This window comes from Panthera uncia (genome assembly GCF_023721935.1).
Source record: "Panthera uncia isolate 11264 chromosome D3 unlocalized genomic scaffold, Puncia_PCG_1.0 HiC_scaffold_8, whole genome shotgun sequence".
NCBI lineage: Eukaryota > Metazoa > Chordata > Mammalia > Carnivora > Felidae > Panthera > Panthera uncia.
In genome coordinates this window covers 81362242-81375783 of record NW_026057586.1, presented here as the reverse complement: position 1 = coordinate 81375783, position 13542 = coordinate 81362242, and the positions used below count along the sequence as shown (strand labels likewise).

Sequence of the window (13542 nt, the reverse complement as noted above, 5' to 3'; positions counted from 1 at the left end):
CATTATTTGCACTCACATCTCTGTCCCGGGGTCCCCTGCTGGAGGAGGTCCTCAAGACGTGACTGCTGGCTGACCCTCCAGCTGGACCTGGGCAACTGGAGGCTTCTCCCAACCTCCCCTGTCCTTGGAATGTGCCTTCTGCTGTTATCACAGTGGGATCCATTTTCATGGACGCAGCCCTGAGACAGCGAGGTGGTGTTGAGATCGTCTGGACACTGTGTGACTGAGCCTATCTTTGTTCCTTCCATTGGCCTGGAGGACATCGTTCCTAAGATCACCCTACGAGACTTAAATCACAGCCTACAAATCCTGTCCCCCTGAATGCCAAAATGCCTCTAATGAGAAAAGCTGTCTTGGGGCACCCAGCTGGCTTGGATAGAGCATGCAACAATTGATCTCAGGGTTATAAGTTCAAGCCCCATGTTGGGTATAGAGATAACTTACAAACAATCTTAAAAAAAAAAAAAAAAAAGGCACCTGGGTGGCTCAGTTGGTTAAGCATCCGACTCTTGATTTCAGCTCAAGTCATGATCTCAAGGTTTGTGAGTTCGAGCCCGCATCGGGCTCTGAGCTGACACTGTGGAGCCTGCTTGGGATTCTCTCTCTCCCTCTCTCTCTGCCCCTCCCCCGTGCTCGCTCTCTGTCTCTCTCTCAAAATAAATAAATAAACTTAAAAAAGAAAAAAAGAAAAGGCTGTCCCGAAATAGGCTCTGCCTTGCAAAGAGGCATGTGTGTTATTATCCGAACAGAATGTTTTGAGTTCAGACCTCATGAGTCTGCTCAGGTACCATTCCTGATTAACTCACATGAAGACACTTATAAATTCCCAGAGTGATCTGACCCCCAGCCTCGGGGCGGGGAAATACGTAAGTGCTTCAGATCGTGGGGCTCCTGATGAAAAAAATATTGTTTCTTATTTTGGAAATCATGATCATGATCTGTGTCTTCCACGTGTGGATATCGGTCGCGGTGGTTTCTGCCTCCAGTGCCACCAGAGAGCCACGGAACGAGCCACGTGCATGCCCGCGAAAGCTCTTGCTGACACGCTGCTCACTGCAGAAGGGGTGGCGGGGGAGACGGTCAGAGCCGGTCGGGGTCATGGGGGGTGGAGTGTGGCTGGAGGTCACAGAGGGGACGCGACCCCAGCTTGATCCTTGAGCCACCACGTGATCTGAGGCTCCTCACCCCTCCCCTGCCCTTGAAATGGGAGCTCCGCCCACCGTTCCCGCAGTGGGAGCCATTTTCAAGGAGCTGTCCTCGAGGGAGTCAGGTGCGCTTGAGACCAAGGTGACTGAACCCCCGTTAAGAGCTCAGGGTAAACGTTTAAGGTTCTGGTCGCAGTGGGGAGACCTCCTGCCCCTGTGGCTGCCAAGACAAGCTTGGTAAGTCCCCTGCTTATGAACAGCGAGCGCCGCGCGCTCTGGAAGGTCTGCCTCTTGGGTCTCTCCCTGCCCCCGTGTGCGCAGAGGCGGGGGGCAGGTTACCAACCAACATTTGCTTCTGGGGAAAGCGGAACTCAGACACTCCCCCTAGCTTGTAAGGTAATATCCAAATGTCGCATCTGGTCTACAGTGGAGTTACGACCTGGTGCCAGGCCACTGCCTCCTTCCGTCTTTTCCGCAGGCGCACTGAGGCTCTGTGGCCCCAGGGCCTTTTCACGGGCTCTTCTGCCCTGCTGGTTTCATTTATGGGTCATTTCCCCAAAAGAGCCTTCACTCACTCCTCAATTTAAATTCAGTGCCCCTGGGGTGCCTGGCTGGCCCAGTCAGTGGAGCGGGTGACTCTTGATCTCAGGGTTGTGGGTTTGGGTCCCACCTTGGGTACAGAGATTACTTAGAAATAAAATAAAAAACAGTAAGTGAATTCAACACCCCATGTTATCCCCTCTGGTAGCTCCCTGCTCTTCTCCTTCCTAGCATGTATCGCCATTTGTAATGATACATGCATTTGCTTATTTGTTTAATGTCTACGTTCCTTCCCAAACTGTGACCCTATTCGAGGACAGCCGTATCTGTCTCATTCACCACTGCATGCCCACCGCCCGGTTACAGAGGCGCTCGATAAATATTGACTGAATGAATGAATAAAGTATTACTGTTATCTCCATTTCACAGATGAGTAAGTCGACTCTCAGGGTGGCCTCATCATTGGCTCAAGAGCCCACATCTGGAAAGTGAAACAGGTCTGCATTCAAACCCGGCACTTCCTCTTCAGCACGTGTCTCAGAGGGCAATTGCTGAGTCATATGGTAAGTGTATCTTTAACTTTATGAGGGCCTGCACACTGTTTTCCAAAGCTCCCGTACCATTTTACATCCCCACGAGAAACTGGCTGGAAGCATGAGTGGGTGTCAGAGAGGGCCAGAGGAGGTGCTATTTAAGGATTGGATGTTGTGTCCTCCTAAAATTCCAGTGATGAAAGCCTAACCCTAATGCGATGGTATTTGGAGGTGGAGCTTTTTGGAGGTGATTAGGTTAGATTAGGTTATGAGAGGGGGGCCCTCCTGGTCCTTGTAAAAAGGGGAAGAGACACCGGACCTCTCTGTGTGCACGCATCAGGGAAAGGCCCTGTGAAGACATAACCAGCAGGAGGGCCCCCATCTCAGACTTCCAGCCCCCAGAGCTGTGAGCAATAACGTTTGTTGTTGAGGCTGCTTAGGCTGCGGTATCCTGTTAGAGCATCAGGGATCTGTGGACCGTTCGGAAGCCATGGACCCATCCTCCAAGGAACTCCCAGGCCTGCTGCCTTCCTAGGACTGAGATAAGAGGCTGTCGGAGGAACCGTAAACACACAATTGCCCATCACCTTATGAGTTGATCAAGAAAAGTGACATACAGGGGCGCCTGGGTGGCTCAGTCAGTTGAGAGCCCGACTTCGGCTCAGGTCCTGATCTGGCAGCTCTGGGTTCAAGCCCCACATGGGGGTCTGTGCTGACAGCTCAGAGCCTGGAGCCTGCTTCGGATTCTGTGTCTCCCTCTGTGCCCCTCCTTCACATGCTCTCTCTCTCTCTCTCAAAAATAAATAAACATTACCAAAAAAAGAAAAGAAAAGAAAAGTGACATATATCCCTACAGGAGAGTATGGATCCATGCTGCAACATGGATGACCATGGGAAAACACCACACTCAGTGAAACAGGCCGGTCACAAAAGACCACATATTGTATAATCCCATTTATATGAAACATCCAGAACAGGCAAATCCGTAGAGACAGAGAGGATTGGTGGTTGCCAGGAGCCCAGGGGAGGGAGGAAGGGGAGGGACCACTTCATGGGTACAAGGTCTCTTTTCTGGGGCGGTGGAAGTGCGCCGGAACTAGATAGAGGTGACAGTTGCACAACGTTGCAAACGCGCTTAACGTCCCTGAGTCGAACACTCTAAAATGGTTAATTTTATGCTATGTGAATTTCACCACAGTAAGAAAAGCGCCTCTAACCAGAATTGGTTCCTAGTGGGGATTAGTCAAGCTAACGCCAGAGACCCTCGCCGTTCTGGGCCTCGCGTGGGGCTGCCGCGCTGCTCAGGTCCCGGGTCTCCATCCCGGGAGTGTTCATTCTCCACGAGAGGCGCCCCCTAGAGGCGAGGGACGTGCAGGTCTGCTTCGCCGTCAGGTGCGGATCCGCCTTGCTGGAATGTCCGTGGCTTTCTTTTTTCAGGAAGGCTCAGGAACCAGGGAACGTGGCCTTGATGGTCCAGACTCCAATCAGGAAAGCAGTGTTGGAGGCTGGGACGCAGGTGCCTGCAGGTGGCTGGTGAGAGTCCCCAGACGGCCCCGAGAGGGGCCCCTGTGTTCCCTGCAGGATCTCCATCCCAGAGTTATCTGCTGGTTCCAGGGGCAGAGTGAGGAGTGTTTGGTAATTGCACTGAGCTGGAGACGCTCGCTTGCCAATTACTGGACTTTTGAAGTTATTTGATGTGGGAAAAACCTCTGCACTGCTGACCTGCATGTAAGCTGCAGCAGGAATCAGAGAGCCCAGGCTCGGCACCAAGGTAGACCGAATGCCAGAGACGCCTGTCGCTTCCCGTGTCAGTGATTCCCTCCTGGGCACAGCTAGGCCAGGACAGGCAGTTAAAAATAATCACATCTCTTGAAGTGCCATTTACGGGCAGTAAGGCTGAGAACAATCCTCTCAATGGCGGTACGATTTACGTGCAGCCAGGCACCCATTTTAAATGGACAGTTGGATGCGTTTTGACAGATTTATACACCTGTGTAACCGCCACTCCAGTAAAGATACAGAATATTTCCATTACCCCAGAAACTTTCCTCATATCTCTTTGCCATTAATCACCATCCCCTCAACCCCGGACAGCCACTGACTGATTGGCTTCCCATCAGTGTAGATCCCTACAGTTCCATATAAATGGAACGATACAATGTGTAGTATTTTCTGTCTGGCTTCTTTTGCCCCGCGTGGTTTTGGTATTCATCCATGGTATTGCCTGCGTCTGATGCTAACTAGTATTCCATTCCATGGATATGCACAATTCGTTTCTCTGTGCCCACATCGATGGACATTTGGGTCACTTCCAGTTTTGGGCTTTAGTGAATAAAGCTGCTATGTGCAAGTCTTTGTGTGGGCATAGGTTTTCATTTCTCTTGGGTAAATGCCTAGGAATGGAATTGCGGTTATCAGCGTATATCTAGCTTTATAAGAAATTGCCAAATGCCTGTCCAAAGTCGTACAGTTTTGCATTCCCACCGGCAACGAATGAGAGTTCCAGCTGCTGCACCCCCTTCACAAACACTCGATATTGTCGGTCTTATTATTATTGTCGGTCTTCTGGTAGGTGCATAGTGGTGTCTCATCGAGGTTTTAATTTGCACTTTCCCGATGATTAGTGCTGTTGAACACCTTTTCAGGTGCTTATTGGCCACTTCTGTGCCGCCTTTTGTGAACTGTCTGTTCCGATATTTGGCCCACATATTATTGGGTTATTTGCTGATTGTTGAATTGTAAGATGATGTTCCAAAGGCAAGGAATGAAGTTATTCAAAATTCTCAGTGTGGCAGGAGAGGCTCCTAGCCTTCCTCTCTCTCTGGGGTCTGGCCAGGATAATGGGGGGATGGGGGGGTGGGGCTTTGGTAATCGAACTGAAGGTGGAGGGACAGAGATTAGTGTAGAAGCACTGAGGGGGAGGTTAACCCCAAACTTTAGTACCCATGAAGGTCACTTGGAGGACTAAAGCATAGTTTCCCTTGGAGTCCTGCCCCAGAAGGTCTGATAGGTAGGTCTGGGGTGGAGCCCGAGAATCTGCGTCTCTAACAAGTTCCCGGTTGCCGCCGAAGCTGCTGGCTGAGGGACCACACGTTGAGTAGCACCTGAGAGATGACTGAGGCTAAGTGAGACCACAGTGAAGAGCTCTTACTCCCTCTTCTTCTCCTCCAGTGTGTATTCTCTGAAGCCCCTCCCTTCCTCTGCCCACCCACCCTGCTCGCAGAGTGGTTATCTAAGGGATAGAATGGCTGAGAACCCACACTGTCAACATGGAGAGGCTTAAAGGGATCCAGGGGCCCCAGGGACCAAGGAGGAGAGGGAAAAGCATCAAGGCAGAGATCTTTGCCCACTGACTTCAAAGGGGTAGACACAGCAGTCACCCTGAAAGTTGAGAACAGAGGTCATGAACTTGTTGCACCTGGCCTCCTGGATTTGTGTCTCTCTCTCTCTTTTTGTGGTGGTGATGGTGGGGAGTTGTTGCCACCGTGTTCAAAATTCTTTCGAATGAGTTCTCAACATTTGTAAATCGACAGTAATGTAGGATCCTATTTATGGCTAATGGTTGCAACCAAGGTGTCCTAAAACTTCACAACAAGGGTACAGTTATGCCGTCAGTGATTCTGGCATTTGGGTTGAAGATCTATGGAAACATTTTGGGACACTGAGACCTGGAGAGACACCAAGAATCTATTACAAGTGGGGGTGTGTATCAGGTTTTTTTTTTTTTTTTTTTTTAATGTTTGTTTTAGAGAGACAGAGAGCGAGAAGGAGAGGGAGACACAAAAGCAGGCTCCAGGCTCCGAGCTGTCGGCACAGAGCCCGATATGGGGCTCAAACTCATGACCCACGAGATCATGACCTGAGCCGAAGTTGGGTGCTTAACCGACTGAGCCACCCAGGCGCCCTGGGTGTGTGTGTATGTAGGCGTGTATGTGCACACAGTTTTTCCTCATATGTGTGTTTATTGGGTTACAAGACTGTACAACCCTAATCAGAAACTTAACAGTAAAGACATTTCGATTTTGCAAGCAGCTGGTAAGAGGGAATTTACAAACTACAAAGAGTAAAATATAAATAAGGAAGCTACAAAAAAAAAAAAAAGAAAGAAATGGAAAGGAAAGAACACCTACGTTTGCCAGTAACTTGAGATGGATGAAATAAGAAACATTTTCGATTTTAGTTAAACCTTTAGAATTTTTCAGAGCGCTTAAATGAGAAAAATAAGGAGGTGGAGACAGTGTGGGAGAGAGCACTGCCAATTTAGATGAAGCTAAAAATTTAAGTTCTTGCTCAACAATCCCAACAAATTGGCATTCAAAGTGTGCTATTAATAAAAATGCTCCTTTCAAAAGGAAGGCTTGATGTAAATCGCTTGCCACGCTAAGGCGCTCAGGGCATAAAGACTGGGTTCCAACTTCACTTTTGCTGTATATTAACTGTGTGACCTTGGGCAATTTACTCGACCTTTCTGAGCCTCAGTTTCCTTTTCTGTAAAATGGGGATAATGAAAGCTACTTCTAGGGGAAACTGGACAAAATTCAGCATTAGGCCTTAGGCCAACCTCAAAAGGTCTGCAGGGGCCAAGAAGATCTTTTAAAGGAGCGAGGGAGCCTAGCAGACTAATCAGAGGCAACCCCTCTTTAAAGAGCCCCCTGCTTGTGAGCTCCTGCTTCCAGAAAAGTAGGCTCGGTTTGGCCCAAACTTTCTATCTTTTCTTTTAAAAAAAAAATTTTTTTTTTTTTTAATGTTTATTTATTTTTGAGACAGAGAGAGGCAGAGCATGAACAGGGGAGGGTCAGAGAGAGAGAGGGAGACACAGAATCTGAAATGGGCTCCGGGCTCTGAGCTGTCAGCACAGAGCCCAACGCAGGGCTCGAACTCTCGGACCGTGAGATCATGACCTGAGCCGAAGTCGGACGCTGAACCGACTGAGCCACCCAGGCACCCCCAAACTTTCTATCTTTTCAAAGAACGACTGAAAATCCCCTTGTTTATGTGATCTTCCGGTTTTTAAGTTTTGGCAACCGATTCACATGTTTCTAAAACACCGGCTAAACCACGCAGAACAGACTCTGCAGGGCAGACTTGGCCCCAGTGCTCTGGTTTTTGCATCACTTGCCTTAAAGAGGAAGAGAATGAGATGGTTTCCATGCTGGAAAGATGTGTTGTTCCGTTTCGGCTTTGGTGACAGTCTGTCCTGCCCAACTCAAGCCGACAGGAATAACCACTAACGCTGTTGAGTGCCTACCACGTGCGGACTCTGTTCCAAGGACTTCACCTGAAACATTTCCTGTAAGACTTCCGGTTACGACTCTTACTTCATTTGGGTCACAAAGGGGTTAAAAAAACCTGGTGGAAAGTCCATTTTCAGCACCGTTTAAGTCACAGATGTGCCTTCAGAGACTAGAGATGAAGGCGGACACCGCGGGCCCGACCCCACGCCCTTTGATTTTCCTTTGGGGACCCTTCTTTGAGGGCAGAGGGTTCCTGTGTGCAAGCACACGTTCCTGTCTGTTGGGGATCAGCAAAGGGAGGGAATGACTGTCTGAATGGGGTTGGAGGACCGTGCGAATGGGTTCTGCCGGCTGAGCCACCCACCTGCAGAGACAACTAACTTTTCTGGGCGGAGGAGGCAGAGGGGGTGGTGGTCTTCCTGAGCCTTAGGCTTGGCTCGTGAACCCTCTATGACTCCCCCCGGGGCCACTGCTCCCACATCTAAGGGCAGAGCGCGCGCGCGCATGTGTGTGTTTGTGTGCGTGGTGTGTGTGTCGGGGGGGGGGGGCTTGGTGATCGAGGGTCACGCGCAGGTGGCTTTGCCGCTGCGGTGGCGGCGGTCGCAGAGGCGACACCGCTGGAGGCAGAGGAGGACGGGCAGCCGGCCCACCATCGCTGCGGGCGGGTAAGGTGGGCAGGGCGGGAGCTGCGGGGCAGGGAAGGGGGCCGGCCGCCGCCGCGGGTCTGGCCTCCCGGAGCGGCAGCCTGCGCCGGGTAGGGGGTCGTGGGGGAGCCATGTGGGGCGGCGAGGGGACGCAGGACGCCGTCCGCGGGAATGGGACTGCTGGAGCTGGAGGATGCGCTAGAACTGGGGGTGGGGCGACGACGGAATTGGACGGCGAGGCGAAGGCACAGGACCCGCGGATCCCCTGGGTTTTGGGGGGCGGGTCCCTGCGAGTGGCTGCATCCGCGCGCGGAAAACAGGTGGTCGCCGGGTGCGAGCGGTCCCTCGGGGCGCAGCGGCCTGGCACCAACCGCGGCAGTGCCCCTCTTTCCCTCTTCGCCAGGCCGGCAGCGGGTCAACACCTCGCCAGGGTAGCCCCAGGGTGTTGGATGCGCGCCTAACCCGCGGGCCCAGGGGTTGCGGATCGCTGTGCGGTGCTGAGCCGAGCGGATGGACCGCGGGGCCGGCTGGAGCCCCACCGGGGAGACTCAAGGTTGCTGTAGGCAGGATTGTGCGCGCGGTGCGGCCAGAACCGCCAAATTCTCGGGAAGCCAGAAAGCGAGCCATTTATGTAAAATCACCTATAGATTTTGGCAATTAAACTTAAAAACACTTTTTATAATGAAAAGTTTGGAACATACAGAAAAATAGGGAAGCTAGTATAGTAAAATAATTTTCATTTTTAAAATACTGTATGAGTCAAATAAAACATGTTCAATGGGCACCTCTGGCTGCTCACTGCCCTGGTCCAAGCCCTGGCTACTCAAAGTGTGGCCCTGGACCCCAGCAGCGTCAGCACCGCTTGGGAGATGGTTAGAAACGCTGAATCTCAACCCCCACTCCAGACCTACTGAATTAGACTCTGGATTTTAATGAGATCCCCAGTTGATCTATATACATGTTAAGGTTTGAGAGGCACTGCTCTAGGCCTTTTTGCCTGGACGAATTTTATCCTCCTCCCTCATTGGTCTTCCTGCCTCCAGGGTCACACTTTTTTTTTTTTTTTTTAATTGATTGTAGTCGGAGTTCTTAATAACCTAAGGCTCAGATCTCCAGACAATTTGGTGGAGGGGAGAATATTGTTTAGGAAAGCCTGGTTATATTCCATAGTAAAACTCATGGCGTTCACACTCGTCTTACCTTCTTCAGGGCCCTGCCAGAGCTCCTTCTCTCTTGTAAATCTTATAGGATTGTTTTGAAGATGAAAGGAGGTAATATAAGTAAGAGCATTTGTATATATTTTTATTAGTCAGGACTCTTTCAGTGAAAAGAGTTAACCTAAACCAGCTTAGACTAAATAAATAAATAAATAAGTAAATGACTTTATAGTTTCAAGACTTGGAAAAGACTAAGGGAGGATTACAGGTACGGCTGGATCCAGAGGCTCAGATACTTGGAACTTGGACAATGGGGGCTGGACCAAAACCTGGACCAAAAAGGTTGACATTGGGAGCATGGTGGCTTCCAAAAAGAAAAAAAAATGTGGGAAATAAATTGTTGGCGTGGAAGGATCAGATGTCCTTACTTAGTCAGAAACGATATTTGTTATTATTCTTTGTGGTTTTGTCTGATCTCCCCGAGTAGATTTCAAGTTCCTTGAGAGCTGTGGCTCTGTCTTCCTCCTCTTTGCATCCCCACATGTCAGATGTGGTGCATTTCACATAATGATGCTCAGGAAGTACTGAATCAAATGTAATTGACTCAAGTAGATTGAGTCTCGGAGACACCAGCCTCAGGCAAGCAATCTCTCTCCCCCTCTGAGTTACAGAGGAAGTCACTGTTCTCAAGCTTGTATAAAGAACATCACAGACTCTGACATCGGATGCCTTTGTTTCTCTCACCGCCACCGCTCAATTCAAAGTCAGTTTGTCTAGGAAAATGGGCCCAGCATGAGACCATTTCATACTGCGCAGCATTTTGTTATGCAAAGGTAACAGGGTTTTTCTCAGCGTGACCCCAGCGATAGTGCCTGTCTATGATTGTTACCTCAGAGTCAGGAAGGAAAACAGAAGCTTTCAATAGTATGTGTCAATCAGAGGGAGGTGCTGATTCCCTATTTTGTTAGGGGCCAAGATTCTTTTGAGAGGCAAAACTGTAATTTCCGGCAGCTCGTAAGAAAACAAAACATAACAAAAAAGCCCCTCAAATCACCAACCCCTCCCCCTCAAAACAACAAAAAAACCCAACCCGAAACAACCTTCCCATATCCAAAAACAAAAGCAAAACAATACAACCCCAAATCAAACAAAAACCAACCAAACAAACAAATAGAATGCAGAGAACTCTAGGAAGGTCTACAGAAGATTAGAAGCCTTTTTGAGGTACAATTCCTGGAATTGGATTTCTGTTCTTTTGGTCCAACCTGAATGGGAGAGACAGTAGGGAGTGTAAACATGACCCGAGAGGGATTCACAATTATTTGTCCTATGAATTCCATCATTAGAGATCTTTTTTTTTCTCTCCATCATTAGAGATCTTAATGGGTTAAGCTCCTATGTAAAAAAACAAAAACAAAGGCAAAAGTATCAGCCACTCACATTTCAGTCTGAACTAGTCACTTGTTGATAGCTAAGAGTTGTAAACTCAACGGTTTACATGGTCCAGGCATCACATGTCAACAAGTGAGCCAGGAAAATACAAGAATGGTAGGGATAGGATGAGTTGGAGAACACGTGCCCCGTCCACAGGGAGCGGCTGCGACTCAGCTCTGGGCAATCATTACCATGAGAAATTACAGGCTCAGTGTTACCATAATTTTTGGAACAGAAGATGGAAATCTAAATAATTTTTACGTGAAATCTTCCAAAAATTAAGAGAAAAAATTACCTGCTTTATCTACTAGTCCTTAGCCTTTGCTCATCACAGTTTCCCTCGATAATCTGATCAAAGCTATAGAGCCCGGGAAATTTGTTTTGTACACAATTTCATAGAGGGCCTCCTTCAATTCCGCTATGTGTCTGTACGTCAGAACCAACGCCTCCTCTGCCATTTATACTTCCCAAGAGAGGATCTGATTGGTGAATTTGCCATCATGAACCGTGTAGTACTTGTTTTTATCTATCAATCAATCAATCTATCTATCTATCCCTCTATCTATCAGAGAGAGATGGAGAGTACAATAGGGGGAGAAGGGTAGAGGGAGAGAGAGAGAGAGAGAGAGAGAGAGAGAGAATCCCAAACAGGCTCCATTTGGGGCTAGGTCCAACAACCCTGGCATCATGCCCCAAGCCAAAATCAAGAGTCTGATGCTTGGGGTGCCTGGGTGGTTCAGGATGAATGTCCGACTTCAGCTCAGGTCATGATCTCACGGCTTGTGAGTTGGAGCCCCACTTCAGGCCCTGTGCTCACAGCTCAGAGCCTGGAACCTGCTTCTGATTCTGTGTCTCCTTCTCTCTCTGCCCCTCCCCCACTTGTGCTCTGTCTCTCTCTGTCTCTCAAAATAAATAAATGTAAAAAAAAAAAAGTTCCAAAAAACCGGTCAAAAAAAAAAAAAAAAAAATTTTTAAAAAAAAAAAAAAAAAAGAGTCTGATGCTCAACCCACTGAGTCACTGCACGCGCCCCAGATGTGCAGCACTTCTATTGGATAGAATTTCACTCATGGTCTCCTTCTCATGTTGTGATTGGTTGCCATTAGCTTGGGCACTGATACTGCGTCCAATCAGGTGTGGCCAGTGGCTGCAGGGCTGGCTGTTCAGAACAAAGTATCTCACGGGTTACTTTTCTCAGAGGCAGACATGGGCACCCAGATCCTTTGCATTTCATGACTTGTTCTCCAGGATGCCTCCTCGCTGACACACCTCCATCCCCCCATTCTCTCTTTCCGTTTGGAAAACCCCCTCCTTCCACCCTTTCATCTTTTTATATTAAAAAAAAATCTGGTAAAGTAGTTAATTTCAGTTTGTCACAGTCTCAGTTAAAAAATTAGTCTATCAAAGTAATGAAACTACACATTTAAAAAGATTATAACATTTACATCAAAATATTAGTTTCCTGTTCCTGTCCTGGTCCATCCCTAGACACAACTACTTTCAACTCCCTTAGCTATCTCTTAGGGAATTTACCCATGTTCATATTTCTGTTCTTGAGTTTGACATATATTTCTAGTTATTTCATTCACTCACTCATTAACCAGTTAATTAATTAAACGTATATACAGGAAGCACCTACAATGGGCTAGGGGCCCACACTGTGATGGATAGAGGGATGAGCAAAACCAGAGGCTGATCTGTGATTAATCAAAGAATCACACGATTATGTGTAAGATGGCAAGTGCTGTAAGTAAACCCAGGAAAGGTATGTTGCACCCTGAGAGATCATAAAGGGGAATTTGATCTGGTCAAGGGAATCAGTGAAGGCTTCCCTGAAGAAAGTCGACTGAACTGAGATCTAAAAAGTGAGCAGTCGTAAAAGCCCCGGGAGAGAGGGAAGAGGGGAAAGGAAAAGCATTTCAGGTAGAGGGAACAGCGCATGCAAAATCCGTGGAGAGAAGGGGTATGGTGGATATCAGAAACCATTTTCCTGCCCACCTGGGACTGCAGTCTCTAAATGAACCTTCGTAGGGGACACTTGGAAGACAGGCATTGTGGTTAAGACGTGGGTCACAGTTTCAGATCTTGTCTCCCCAACGCATTAGCTGTTTGCTCTCAGACAAGACACCTAAATTCTGAGTCTCCGTTTTCTTACCTAAAATGCGGTTTCTAAAAGGGAGAGGGTTCTGTGATGAGCATGAAATGATACAATTCTTGTAAAGTTTTGCTCAGTGCCTGTCATACGAGAAGTGGTCAAAAAATGCTCATTGATATTATCACTACATCATTTTTGTTCTCTCTCTAAATGTCAGCAGATGGGGCAAATCTAGGCTGAATCCTGAGGTTGAGGGCTAGCAGAGTCTGGAGGGCAAACAAAGCTTCGGTTTGAGCTGGTGACCACGTCTGATGTTTTCAGATCGCGGCAGAGAGAGAGAGAGAGAGAGAGAGCGAGCGAGCATGGATTTTGAAAGTCACCCTGAGCTTGGTGTTTTCCTGGTCTGCAGCCATTAGCCCTGATTATAGGAAGTGCTTCAGAGCTGTGTGGAATCTCTCACTGCCTCTTAGGACTGTCTGGGCAGGAGGCAGAAAATGGATGCTTTGGGGTCAGACATGCCTAGAGTGCATCACAAGACTCTAGTGCCACGTCCAAGGCTCAGAATCTGAGAGCCCAGCCTTTCGGCCAGACAGCTGTGCTGGTCATTCTCCTTCTGTCTTGTCTGGGATTCCAAAAACCCACTTTATTTTGACCTTGCCCCTGACCTTGGTGGGCACCCTGAACCCAGGTAACGGGTTGTCTATGGTTTGTTACAACGATGATGATGTGGGCATTAAAGCTGCAGGAAGACTAGCATTTCTC

At 48.5% G+C, this 13542-nt stretch overlaps 1 long non-coding RNA gene across 1 annotated transcript in view; it reads left to right on the top strand.

Moving 5' to 3' along the window:
* Positions 1–1214: 1214 nt before the first annotated feature.
* Positions 1215–13542, top strand: part of LOC125914571 (uncharacterized) — a 34032-nt gene continuing 21704 nt past the window's right edge. Inside the window, exons 1-2 of the long non-coding RNA XR_007455345.1 lie at positions 1215–1382; positions 2115–2248. This is a non-coding gene — a long non-coding RNA (uncharacterized LOC125914571). The remainder of the gene's footprint in view (positions 1383–2114; positions 2249–13542) is intronic.